Source organism: Somniosus microcephalus, chromosome 11, assembly GCF_052327205.1.
Source record: "Somniosus microcephalus isolate GS21.2 chromosome 11, FLI_Smic_1.0, whole genome shotgun sequence".
Lineage (NCBI taxonomy): Eukaryota > Metazoa > Chordata > Chondrichthyes > Squaliformes > Somniosidae > Somniosus > Somniosus microcephalus.
The window spans coordinates 20,394,832-20,408,037 of record NC_140997.1 but is presented as its reverse complement, the minus strand read 5'-3'; the positions used below and the strand labels follow the sequence as shown (position 1 = coordinate 20,408,037).

General features: G+C 44.7%; 1 pseudogene across 1 annotated transcript in view; it reads right to left on the bottom strand.

The window, feature by feature from the left end:
* The window catches only part of LOC147110356 (cytochrome P450 3A30-like), a 66,771-nt pseudogene that overhangs the window by 46,197 nt on the left and 7,368 nt on the right, over positions 1-13,206 (bottom strand). The window contains exon 2 of the transcript XR_015079906.1: positions 2,365-2,458. The product of XR_015079906.1 is annotated as a cytochrome P450 3A30-like (transcript). The remainder of the gene's footprint in view (positions 1-2,364; positions 2,459-13,206) is intronic.

The following is a 13,206-nucleotide window of genomic DNA, read 5'->3' as shown; positions in this document are numbered from 1 at the left end:
CCATCTTAACGAAGAATTCTATCATATTATGATCGCTCTGACCCAAGGGGCCTCGCACAACAAGATTGCTAATTAATCCTTTCTCATTACATAATACCCAGTCTAAGATGGCCTGATCTTTAGTTGGTTCCTCGACATATTGGTCCAGGAAACCATCCCATATACACTCTAGGAATTCCTCCTCCACAGTATTGTTACTAATTTGGTTAGCCCAATCTATATGTAGATTAAAGTCACCCATGATAACTGCTGTGGCCTTATTGCACGCGTCTCTAATTTCCCGTTTAATGCCATCCCCAACCTCAGCATTACTGTTTGGGGGTCTGTATACAACTCCCACTAACGTTTTCTGTTTTTTCTCAGCTCTACCCATACAGATTCCACATCATCAGAGCTAATATCCTTCCTTACTATTGTGTTAATCTCCTTTTTAACCAGCAATGCTACCCCACCTCCTTTTCGTTTTTGCCTGTCCTTCCTGAATATTGAATACCCCTAGATGTTGAAATCCCAGCCTTGGTCACCCTGGAGCCATGTCTCCGTAATTCCAATTATATCATATCCGTTAACGTCTATTTGCAGCTAATTCATCCACCTTATTACGAATGCTTGTTTTTTTAACACTTTTAGTCCTTTTAGAATTATTATTTACTGTGGCCATGTTTGATTTACACCCTTGATTTCTCTGACTGCCACTTTTGCTTTTCCCCTTCCTCTCTTTTGCTTCTATCCTTGCTTCCCTTTCCTCTGTCTCCCTGCACAGGTTCACAACCCCCTGCCATTTTAGTTTAAACCCTCCCCAACAGCACTAGCAAACACTGCCCCTAGGACATCGGTACCAGTCTTGCCCAGGTGCAAACCGTCCAGTTTGTACTGGTCCCACCTCCCCCAGAACCGGTTCCAATATCCCAGGAATTTGAATCCCTCCCCCTTGCACCATTCCTCTAGCCACGTATTCATCTGAAATATCCTTCTATTTCTACACTAACTAGCATATGGCACTGGTAGCAATCCTGAGATTACTACCTTTGAGGTCCTATTTTTTAATTTACCTCCTAACTCCTCCTAACTTCAAATTACTGAAAATAACTTAAAATGATACTGAACCATTTAATAGTTTCACTGGTGTACACTCGTCAGTTTCTTAGTAAATTAAATATTTTTCGATATGAAATCCTTTAAAACATGCCATTGCCGACTAGTGCCTGTGCACCTAAGAAAATGGAGCACAATTTCAAGAGCCTTCCCAAACCAGTGCAATCGGCGGAATCTCGCAATTTTGACCTGGGGGGCAGTGCCAGTTTTGTGGGCAGGGCCTGATCCAGACCAATGGGATCTTGAACCAGCAGTAAACACGAAAGCAAGTGGTTTTGGGCACAATTCACATTTAAAAGTTCCCGATCTTAGCGCCGGTTTAGCAGATTCTGCTGATATTACTGGCGTAATCTCTACCCCCACTAATGCAGAATTATAGGCCTAGCCATACTCTCCATTCACAGTTTCAGAAACGACATGGCTAGACTAAAGCATTGCAGCAACACACCATCCCAAGAAGGGGCAACATTTAGAGTCGTGCTTCCTGTCCCGATCACCACAGTATTGTTAATCTTGGTCCGGTCACTAGGGGAGGTGCTGACTGGAGAGGAAGAGAAACACCAAAAGGAGTGGGTGTTACCCTAACTCACCCTCGGCCTCTCTCATGCACCCCCTAGCAACCAATTCAAGAAATCGCCAGAAGCCTGCAAGTACGTCACCTGCGGATCCACTTGGGTTAGGAAAGGGCTCTACTGGGGGTGGGGACAAAGAAAGTTCAAATGTATTCATGCTACCTTTGAAAAGACAACCAATTTTTTTAATTTAAAAACTAGCTGAACAGTTATAGGACAACCAGAAAACATTTTGTTCCACCCTATACACAAATTAATAGCAATAACAATATTTGCCTTTCTAACCACTAAAATGCATTCCTTAGCCAAGCTGTTAAATGAATTCTTTTGTAGCACTGCAGTCACTTCAGTGATAAAGCCCTGGCACTGCCAATCACAGGGGCAGGAGTTCAAATACTAGGCCCTATGGACACTCGGCAAGATTGTCCTTCTGGAGAGTTTCTCCAGCTTTTGGCTGGTTCACTAACTGAAGCACTTACACTGCAGCATGGAGAGAGACAGTCAGCACCACCCCTGCTCTGCCGCGAGTCTCCTCTCACCCAAATATAGAACACTGTTAGCAGGAGCTTCGGAGAAGTCTTGCTCAGTTCTCGGTTAAAAGGAAGAAACAGTGCAATGGCAGAATGGTTCAATAACAGACAAAGCACTAACAGGAGTTAATGACATGGTCAAGAAAGAGAAAGAAAAAAAATCATACCTTTCTGTACTCCAGAAACGTTCCAATGAATGGCAGGGGCCTTGGCCCTGGAACTCCAAGCCGTTTAAAAAACCCATAGGGTGAAACGCTGTACCTGCAAATTGAATTTAAATGGTTACAATCTTTATAAACAACAAAACCTATATTGGTTAGTATGAGCTACATCAAATATATCCACGTACTGTGTTCCCATACATAAATCCCTGAAAATAATCCCTCATTCAAACAGCAATCTCTCATCTGACAGACATTTTCACTTTAAAAAAAATTGTAAAGAATCTTTGAACATCTTAAAACAAGGTTCAGGATTTAGAGACTTCAGGACAGGATTGTGCATTGCTTTAGTCACTGCATCAGCAGAAACCCAGCAACATTCAAGTCTGGTGTCGAACCAAGTAATAGCCCATGGATATTGTAAATTCAGTGGCAGCAGCATTACAATAAACTCAAAACCCTTTGTGCTGTGGAACCACAGACAGCGAGCATGACTAAAGCTGATGGTTCCTGGCCTCTGCAAGGGCAGCATTACTTGCAAAATATATTGTGCCAGTCTGAAACCCAATCCAACTATGGGAGGTGTATCCAGGTACTGGCTTTCTCTCACCGCCCCAAATACAAAATACTGGCCATCAGAACTAGGTCAGTTAATCATCCATTCAACCAATAACAAGCTCAATTCTTTAGTGAGTGATATTAGTTAGATCTTAATTAGTGTGCCGTCTAGCCTAAGTACAGCAACAGCTAGTCCCTCCTTTGATCTTCTGGATTTTAAAAAAATGCACAGGTGCTAGTCAAAGAGACAGATACAGAACCCCCTCTACGTTAAAAAGATGAACAAGCTGCAGATCCACACGGTTATTCCGTGTTGTTTATGACCAAATGCCTGGGTGTGTAGTCGCTTCCTACCATGACACTAATCCACTCAGTTCTCCAAGGGGTGATTGTTCCTCCCCCGCCCGCCCCCTTCTCTTTGAAGGTACAGCCTACTTGGTGAGATATAGAAACATAGACGATAGGAGCAGGAGTAGGCCATTCGGCCTCTTGAGCCTGCTCCGCCATTCAATGTGATCATGGCTGATCATATAGGTTCAGTACCCGGTCCCTGCTTTCTCCCCATACCCCTTGATTCCTTTAGCCTTGAGAAATATATCCAAATCCTTCTTGAATATATTTAATGAATTGGCCTCTACTGCCTTCTGTGGTAGAGAATTCCACAGGTTCACCACTCTCTGGGTGAAGAAATTCCTCCTCATTTCTGTCCTAAATGGCCTACCCCTTATCCTTAGACTGTGACCCCTGGTTCTGGACTCCCCGACCATCGGGAACATTCTTCCTGCATCTAGTCTGTCCAGTCCTGTCAGAATTTTATAAGTTTCAATGATATCCCCTCTCATTCTTCTAAACTCCAGCGAGTACAAGCCCAATCGACCCAATCTCTCCTCATACGTCATTCCTGCCATCCCAGGTATCAGCCTGGTGAATCTTCACTGAACTCCTTCCATGGCAAGAACATCCTTCCTCAGATAAGGTGACCAAAACTGCACACAATATAGCTCCTTGAATATCATTCAGTTACTAGTATCACATCCAAGTGACCAGTATTATATTGTGGGCCTAGACGGTGAGCATTGGTGGATTATTCCATTGTGGAGGGGCAGGCGGGGGGAGGATGGTGCCCTGTAGGATGTGTGGAATTACCTCTCGCCCCATCCAACAGGTTATAGAGTTCAGACTTGAGACTTATGAGAAATGACACCAGACACACGGGTTTGGACTTTAACCTTTTATTGTTCCGAAGACATATTCAAAACCCCAACCACTATTCGAGCAGTACACCAATAATGTTACAAGAAATTATACATACAACCACCCGCAGATGATCAGTCCAACGTTGATTGTATGCCACTTCCTTTCGACTGCAGCAGCTCTTTGCCTTTCGACTGCAGTACCGATAATTTAGTCACTTTTTTTTATACAGTTTTCCTTGCCTTTTTCAGTAAATCAATCATTCAGAGATTGTGAGATGTTCCTTTAATGTTTGACCTAAGTTGCTTGAGCTGTTAAACTTACACATCCTGTGTGGTTAACTGTTAGCTGCCTTTATCAAAGCCCAAAATTGTTCATTCACTCAAAGGTTTACAGAAGTGGCAGTAAACCATTTGGTCACATTTCACGTGTTCCATTGCATCCTGTATTTCAGAACTCTCAAGGCTTGACTCCTCCCCTTTATCCACCAAAAGTAATTCTAAAACCTTTTGGCCTATTTTGTTGTAGACACGAAGGGCTCGAATTTCATCGGGCCGTTGAGGCGGGATTGGAGGCATGTGGGGTGTTAAAATTGCAAAAACTGGCGGGCGGGCCAAACCCCGCCTCCAAGCAATTTTCATTAAATCGTGTCTACTGGTCCCGCCTCCGTCCCGTCTCCAAGAGGCGGGATAGGCCGTTAAGGCCATTAACAAGCACTAAATTGCTTCTATTATCCCATTTTGAAAGGCCTTGGTGATTTTAACCCTTTTCCCACGTGAAGCACGCCTGTTCTGAAACACGACGATGAAACCTGGCGGTAGCACAATTGGATTGCTGACTATCAGCTGCAGCTCAACCATTAAATAGGAGATTTGATCAGCCATCATTTGCAGGTGGCAGGACTTTGTGGTTTCAGGTCTGGGGGAACTTTTAGAAGGCATAACCACAGCTGTGGAAGTTTGGGGCCTGACACCCATCTCCAGTGTGACCTCTTGGGAAACCCCTCTCGCCACCTTCACTGAGCGCTTCCTCAACTGAGGCGTATACCAGAAGCATGGGAGGCATTTATTTCCTTCCCTTCTGGACATCAGATGAGGACGAAGACCAGCCGCAGCACCAGCAGAACCATGAACAACAGCAGCACCAACAGTAGCAAGACTTCCCTACTTTTATACTCCATCCCCCTTGAAATAAAGGCTAACATTCCAGTTGCCTTCCTAATTACTTGCTGCACCTGCATGTTAACTTTTTGTGTTTCATGTACGAGGACACCTAAATCCCTCTGTACCGCTGCATTTAAATAATATTTTTCTTTTCTATTCTTCCTACTAAAGTGAATAACTTCATATTTTCCCACATTATACTCCATCTGCCAAATTCTTGCCCACTCACTTAACCTATCTATATCTCTTTGCAGACCCTATGTCTTCCTCACAACTTGCTTTCCCGCCTATCTTTGTATCGTCCACAAATTTGGCTACAATACTCTTCGCTTCCTTCATCCAAGTCATTAATATAGATTGAAAATGGTTGAGGCCCCAGCACTAATCCCTGTGGCACCCCACTAGTTACAGATTGCCATCTTGAAAATGACCCATTTATCCCAACTCTCTGTTTTCTATTAGTTAGCCAATCCTCTATCCAATGTAATATATTACCCCCAACACCATGAGATCTTGGCCTAGAAATTCGGTAGGCTTAGCGCCGCTTTTGAGGCGCTAGAGGGCCTAGCGCCGGAGTTATGGCCAGTTTGGAAATTGAGTGGGTCCCTAAATCGGCGTTAGGCCGTTAGCGCTGCGCCGGCACCGATGACGTCATCGGTGTGCGCAGCGTCCCGGTTGCCATGGTAACCCGCCCGAACTCCGAAATTGACTTGCGGCCGCCTCGCCCGTGGCAGCCGCAAGCAACGTTCTGGCAGAGGTGCCTTACTGGACTTTGCGCCGGCGCATTAAAGGACCCGCGGCGGCCGGCCGCTTTCCCGCCGGCCGCCTGGCCGCAGCTCCCTCCCCGGACTTCTCCCCCCCCCCCCCCCCCCGGGACAGATGCAAGCCCGGCACTTGTCCGAGGTGCCGGGCTCATTTTTACAATGATTTTCGCGGGCCGCGGCCGGGTGCAGGCAGCTCCTCCTTAAGGGAAGGAGGAGGCCTGCACTTCCCGAACCTGCCGCACCGCAGCGGGCGCCGCAGCGCTGGAATAGCGCCGCAATTCAGCGTGTAGCGCCAGTTTTCAGGCGCAAACAGCTTTCAGCAGCGCCGGCAGCCGTTTGGGCGCAGAACTAGTGAATTTTTGGCCCGCCCAGCGCGACTTAGCTCCGGCACTAACTTCCGGCGCTAAAGCCGTCGCTGCGCCAAAACCCAATTTCTAGGCCCTTATCTTATGCAGTAACTTTTTATGTGGCACCTTGTCGAATGCCTTTTGGAAATCCAAATACACTACATCTACTGGTTCCCCTTTATCCACCCTGCTCATTACCTCCTCAAAGAACTCTAATAGATTTGTCAAACACGATTTCCCTTTCATAAAAGCATGCTGCCTCTGTTTGATTGTATTATGATTTTCTAAATGCCCTGCTACTACTTCCTTAATAATGGATTTGAGCATTTTGCCAATGACAGATGTTAGGCTAACTGGCCTATAGTTTCTGGGTTTCTGTCTTTCTCCTTTTTTGAATAAGGGCATTACATTTGCGGTTTTCCAATCCACAGGGACTTTTCCAGAGTCAAGGGAATTTTGGAAGATTACAACCAATGCATCCACTATCTCTGTAGCCACTTCTTTTAAGTCCCTAGGATGCAGGTCATCAGGTCCAGGGGACTTGTCAGCCTTTAGACCCACAAGTTTGCCTGGCACTTTTTCTCTAGTGATAGTTTAAGTTCCCCCCTCCCTTTTGCCCCTTGATTTTATGCTATTACTGGGATGTTTTTAGTATCCTCTACTGTGAAGACAGATACAAAATATTTGTTCAATGCCTCTGCCATTTCCTTGTTTCCTATTATTATTTCCCCAGTCTCGTCCGCTAAGGGACCAACATTTATTTTAGCTACTCTCTTTTTTATATACTTGGTAGAAACTCTTACTGTCAGTTTTTATATTTCTTGCTAGTTTACTCTCATAAGCTATTTTCTCCCTCTATTATTTTTTTAGTCATCCTTTGCTGCTTTCTAAAATTTTCCCAATCTTCTAGTCTACCACTGATCTTTGAAAATTGTATGCCTTTTCTTTCAATTTGATACCATCCTTAACTTCCTTGGTTAGCCATGGTTGGTTCATCCTTCTCTTTGAGTCTTTCTTTATCACTGAACGATATCTTTGTTGAGAGACATGAAATATCTCTTTAAATGTCTGCCACTGCTTTTCTACCATCTTACCTTCTAATCTATTTTCCCAGTCCACTTTAGCCAGCTCCCTCCTCATACCTTTTTAATTGCCTTCAGTTAAGTTTAATACTCTAGTTTCAGACCCAAGTTTCTCACCTTCAAACTGAATGTGGAATTCTATCATGTTATGATCACTCTTCCCTAGAAGATCCTTTACTATGAGATCATTAATTAATCCTGTTACGTTACACATTACCAGATCTAAAATAGCCTGTTCTCTGATCAGTTCCACAATGTATTGTTCCAAGAAACTGTCCCAAATACACTCTATGAACTCATCCTCAAGACTACCTTTGCCAATTTGATTTGTCCAATCTATAGGAAGATTAAGATCGCCCACGATTATTGCAGTACCTTTCTTACAAGCCCCCATTATTTCTTGATTTATACTCTATCCTATAGTGTAGCTACTGTTAGGGGGCCTATAGACTACTCCCACCAGTTCCTTCTTTCCCTTACTATTTCTTACCTCCACCCAAATTGATTCTGCATCTGGAACTTCCAAGCCAAGATCATTTCTCACTATTGCACTGATCTTGTCCTTTATTAACAGAGCTACCCCACCTCCTTTTCCTTTCTGTCTATCCTTCCGAAATGTCAAATACCCCTGAATATTCAGTTCCCAGCCTTGGTCACATTGCAATCACGTCTCTGTGGTGGCTATCAGATCATACCCATTTATTTCTATTTGTGTCATCAATTTATCTATCTTGTTACGAATGCTGCGTGCATTCAGATAAAGCGCCTTTAATTTTGTCTTTTTATCATTTTTCCCTACTTTGACCTTATTTGCTGGTGCACTCTTATGTTTCTACGCTCTGTCCCTTCCTGTCACACTCTGGTTTTCATTGCCAATATCACTACCCTGCACTATTGCCTGTCCTTTCTCTTTAACTTTCTAAATTTCCCCTCGCTTGAACCCTCCCCCCTACTATTTAGTAATGACGTATCTACTGCATATGCCTTTATTATGGTGAAGAAATTTGAAGAAGCTACGGCACGAGTGACTTAGGCCATTACTTCCGCCATGCCATAATTTGATGGGACTTTTTGCGCTGCTCCAGAGACCCTCGCCGCAAAAGTTGAACAGCTAATTATCATAGCCCCGCCCACCCCTTAAAATCAGCACTGATTAATGTTTGCACCACTGCCACTTAAGACTGAAAAATAATGGCGTAGGAGAGCTGGCAGCCATGTGATTTATGTGTTTATTTAAAATGGTTGCTTATCATTATCCATACTTGGTGCACACAAGATTAATACGAAGATTATCCCAGACCCATTCTCACTGCTACAAGTCGCTTCTGAGAGACTGCATGAGGTGCTAAATAAACACAAGTCTTAGTTTGTGGTTATAATTTTCTTTATTCATTCATGGGATGTGGGCGTTGCTGACAAGGTCAGCAGTTATTGCCCATCCCTAATTGCCCTCGAGAAGGTGGTGGTGAGCTGCCTTCTTGAACCGCTGCAGTCTGTGTGGTGAAGGCATTCCCACAGTGCTGTTAAGGAGGGAGTTCCAGGATTTTGACCCAGCGACAATGAAGGAACGGCGATATATTTCCATGTCAGGATGGTGTGTGACTTGGAGGTGGTGGTGTTCCCATGCACCTGCTGCCCTTGTCCTTATAGGTGGTAGAGGTCATGAGTTTGGGAGTGCCTTGGCGAGTTGCTGCAGGGCATTTTGTAGATGGTACACACAGTGCAGCCACGGTGCGTCAGTGGTGGAGGAAGTGAATGTTTAAGGTCGTGGATGGGGTGCTCATCAAACGGCTTACTTTGTCCTGGATGGTGTCGAGCTTCTTAAGTGTTGTTGGAGCTACATTCATCCAGGCAAATTGAGAGTATTCCATCACACTCCTGAATTTTGCCTTATAGATGCTGGAAAGGCTTTGGGGAGTCAGAGGGGAGTTGCTCGCCACAGAATGCCCAGCCTCCAACCTGCTCTTGTAGCCACAGTATTTATGTGGCTGGTCCAGTTGAGTATCTGGTCAATGGTGACCCTTAGAATGTTGACAGTGGTGGAATTGACAATGGTAATGTCATTGAATGCCAAGGGGAGGTGGTTAGACTCTCTGTGGGAGATGATCATTTCCTGGCACTTGTGTGGCGCGAATGTTACTTACCATTTCTCAGCCCAAGCCTGAATGTTGTCCAGGTCTTGCTGCATGTGGGCACGGACTGCTTCATTATGTAAGGAGTTGCGAATGGAACAGAACACTATGTAATCATTAGCGAACATCCCCATTACTGACTTTATGATGAAGGGAAGGTCATTGATGAAGCAGCTGAAGATGGTTGGGCCTAGGTCACTGCCCTGAGGAACTCCTGCAGCAATGTCCTGGGGCTGAAATGATTGGCCTCCAACAAGCATCTTCCTTTGTGGTAGGTATGACTCCAGCCAGTAAAGAGTGTCCACCCCACCCCCAATTCCCTTTGACTTCAGTTTTACTAGGGCTCCTTGATGCCACACTCAGTCAAATGTTGCTTTGCTGTCAAGGGCATTCACTCTCACCTCACCTCTGGAATTCAGCCTTTCTGTCCATGTTTGGACCAAGGCTGTAATGAGGTCTGGAGCGAAGTGGTCCTGGCGGAACCCAAACTGAGCGTCAGTGAGCAGGTTATTGGTGAGTAAGTGCCGCTTGATAGCACTGTCGACGACACCTTCCATCACTTTGCTGATGATTGAGAGTAGGCTGATGGGGCGGTAATTGGCTGGATTGGATTTGTCCTGTGTTTTTTCTGGACAGGACATACCCAGACAATTTTCCACATTGTTCTGGAGCAAAAGTCTTAAGCATGACAGCCGGGATATTGTTGGGGCCCATAGTCTTTGCTGTATTCAGTGTATTCTGCCGTTTCTTGATATCACGTGGAGTGAATTGAAATGCCTGAAGACTGGCTTCTGTGATTGTGGGGACCTCAGGAGGAGGCCAAGATGGATCATCCACTTGGCACTTCTGGCTGAAGATGGTTGCAAACACTTCAACCTTGTCTTTTGCACTCACATGCTGGGCTCTGCCATTATTAGAATATAAGAAATAGGAGCAGGAGTATGCCATTTGGCCCTTCGAGCCTGCTCCGCCATTCAATAAGATCATGGCTGAACTTCTACCTCATCTCCACTTTCCTGAACTATCCACATATCCCTTGATTCCCTTAATATTCAAAAATCTATCGATTTCTGTCTTGAATAAACTCAATGACTGAGCCTCCACAGCCCTCTGGGGTAGAGAATTCCAAAGAGTCACCACCCTGTGAGTGAAGAAATTTCTCCTCATCGCAGTCCTAAATGGCCAACCCCTTATTCTGAGAAGTCGCACAACACCAGGTTATAGTCCAACAGCTTTATTTGAAATCACAAGCTTTCGGAGCGCTGCTCCTTCGTCAGGTAAAGTGAAGAGATGCATATAGGCACAGCATATATAGTCAGAGAACACTGCCAGATGACTACAGGTAATCTTTCTAACTGCCCTTTGTCACACCTCAGCAGAGAGATAATCACAGCAATCAAAGGTGTGGATGGTGTCCAAACAGGTCAGTCAGGAAAACTGACTGACCTGTTTGGACACCATCCACACCTTTGATTGCTGTGATTATCTCTCTGCCGAGGTGTGATAAAGGGCAGTTAGAAAGATTACCTGTAATCATCTGGCAGTGTTCTCTGATTATGTATGCTGTGCCTATATGCATCTCTGCACTTCACCTGATGAAGGAGCAGCGCTCCGAAAGCTTGTGATTTCAAATAAGGCTGTTGGACTATAACCTGGTGTTGTGCGACTTCCCACATTTGTCCACCCCAGTCCAACACCGGCATCTCCACATCATGGCCCTTATTCTGAGACTGTGACTCCTGGTTCTAGACTCCCCAGCCAGGGAAAACATCTTCCCTGCATCTACCCTGTAAGAATTTTGTATGTTTCAATGAGATCACCTCTCATTTTTCTAAATGCTAGAGTGTATAGGCCTAGTCTACTCAATCTCTCCACATAGGACAATCCCACCATCCCAGGAATCAATCTGGTGAACCTTCGTTGCATTCCCTCTATGGCAAGTATATCCTCCCTTAGGTAAGGAGACTAAAACTGTACACAACACTCCAGGTGTTGTCTCACCAGGGCCCTATATAATTGCACTAAGACATCTTTACTCTTACACTCAAATCCTCTTGTAATAAAGGCCAACATACCATTTGCTTTCCTAATTTCTTGCTGTACCTGCATGTTAACTTTCAGTGATTCGTGTACAAGGACAGCCAGGTCCCTCTGAACACCAACATTTCCCAATCTCTCACCATTTAAAAAATACTCTGCTTTTCTATTTTTCCTACCAAAGTGGATAACTTCACATTTCTCCACAATATATTCCATTTTGCCATGTTCTTGCCCACTCACTTAGCCTGTCTATATCCCCTTGAAGCCTCCTTGCATCCTCCTCACAACTTACATTCCCACCTAGCTTTGTATCATCAGCAAACTTGGATATATTACATTTGTTCCCCTCCTCCAAATCATTGATGTAGATTGTGAATAGCTGAGGCCCAAGCACTGATCCTTGCGGTACCCCACTAGTTACAGCCTGCCAACCCGAAAATTACCCGTTTATTCCTACTCTCTGTTTTATGTCTATTAACCAATCCTCAGTCCATGCTAATATATTACCCCCAATCCCATGAGCCCTAATTTTGTTTAATAACCTCTTGTGTGGCACCTTATCGAATGCCTTCTGAAAATCCAAATACACCACATCCACTGGTTTCCCCTTATCTATTCTGCTAGTTACAACCTCAAAAACTCTTAACAGATTTGTCAAACACGATTTCCCTTTCATAAACCCGTGTTGACTCTGCCCAATCCTATTATTATTTTCTAAGTACACTGTTACCACGTCCTTAATAATAGATTCTAGCATTTTCCCTACTACTGATGTCAGGCTAACTGGTCTCTAAACAAAGAAAGACTTGCATTTATATAGCGCCTTTCACGACCACCGGACATCTCAAAGCACTTTACAGCTAATGAAGTACTTTTGAAGTGTAGTCACTGCTGTAATGTGGGAAATATAGTTCGCTGTTTTCTCTCTCCCCCTCCTTTCTTAAATAGTGGGGTTACATTTGCTACCTTCCAATCCGCAGGAACCATTCTAGAATCTATGGAATGTTCGAAAATGACAACCAATGCATCTATAGCCAACTCTTTCAAAACCCTAGGATGTAGGCCATCAGATCCAGGGGATTTATTGGCTTTTAGTCCCATTAATTTCGGGAGTACTATTTTTTTACTAATACTAATTTCTTTCAGTTTCTCATTCTCGTGGGACCCTTGGTTCTCCACCATCGCCAGGAGGTTTTTTCGTCTTCTTCCGTGAAAACAGACACCATGGGGCGATTTTCCCAGCCCCAAGGAGGCGGGTTTGGAGGTGGGACAGTTGGCAAAATGGCAAAAACTGAGTGCGGGTTCAGAACTTGCCTCCAACCTGCCTCCGCGCAATTTTGCTGGAGGCAGTTTTGATGGGTGCGATTCGGTGCCACCTCCAGCAGTCCAGAGAGGTAGTTAAGACCCTTAAATAGTAAAGGGCCTCTATAATCCTATTTTGACAGGTCCTCGTTATTTTTCCACATTTTCAGCGTGTTCCACGACCCTCCTAAACCACGCCAGCTAAACCTGGCGGGTGGCCTCCTCATAGCTGCAGCTCCACCATTAAAATGGAATTTTCATCAGGG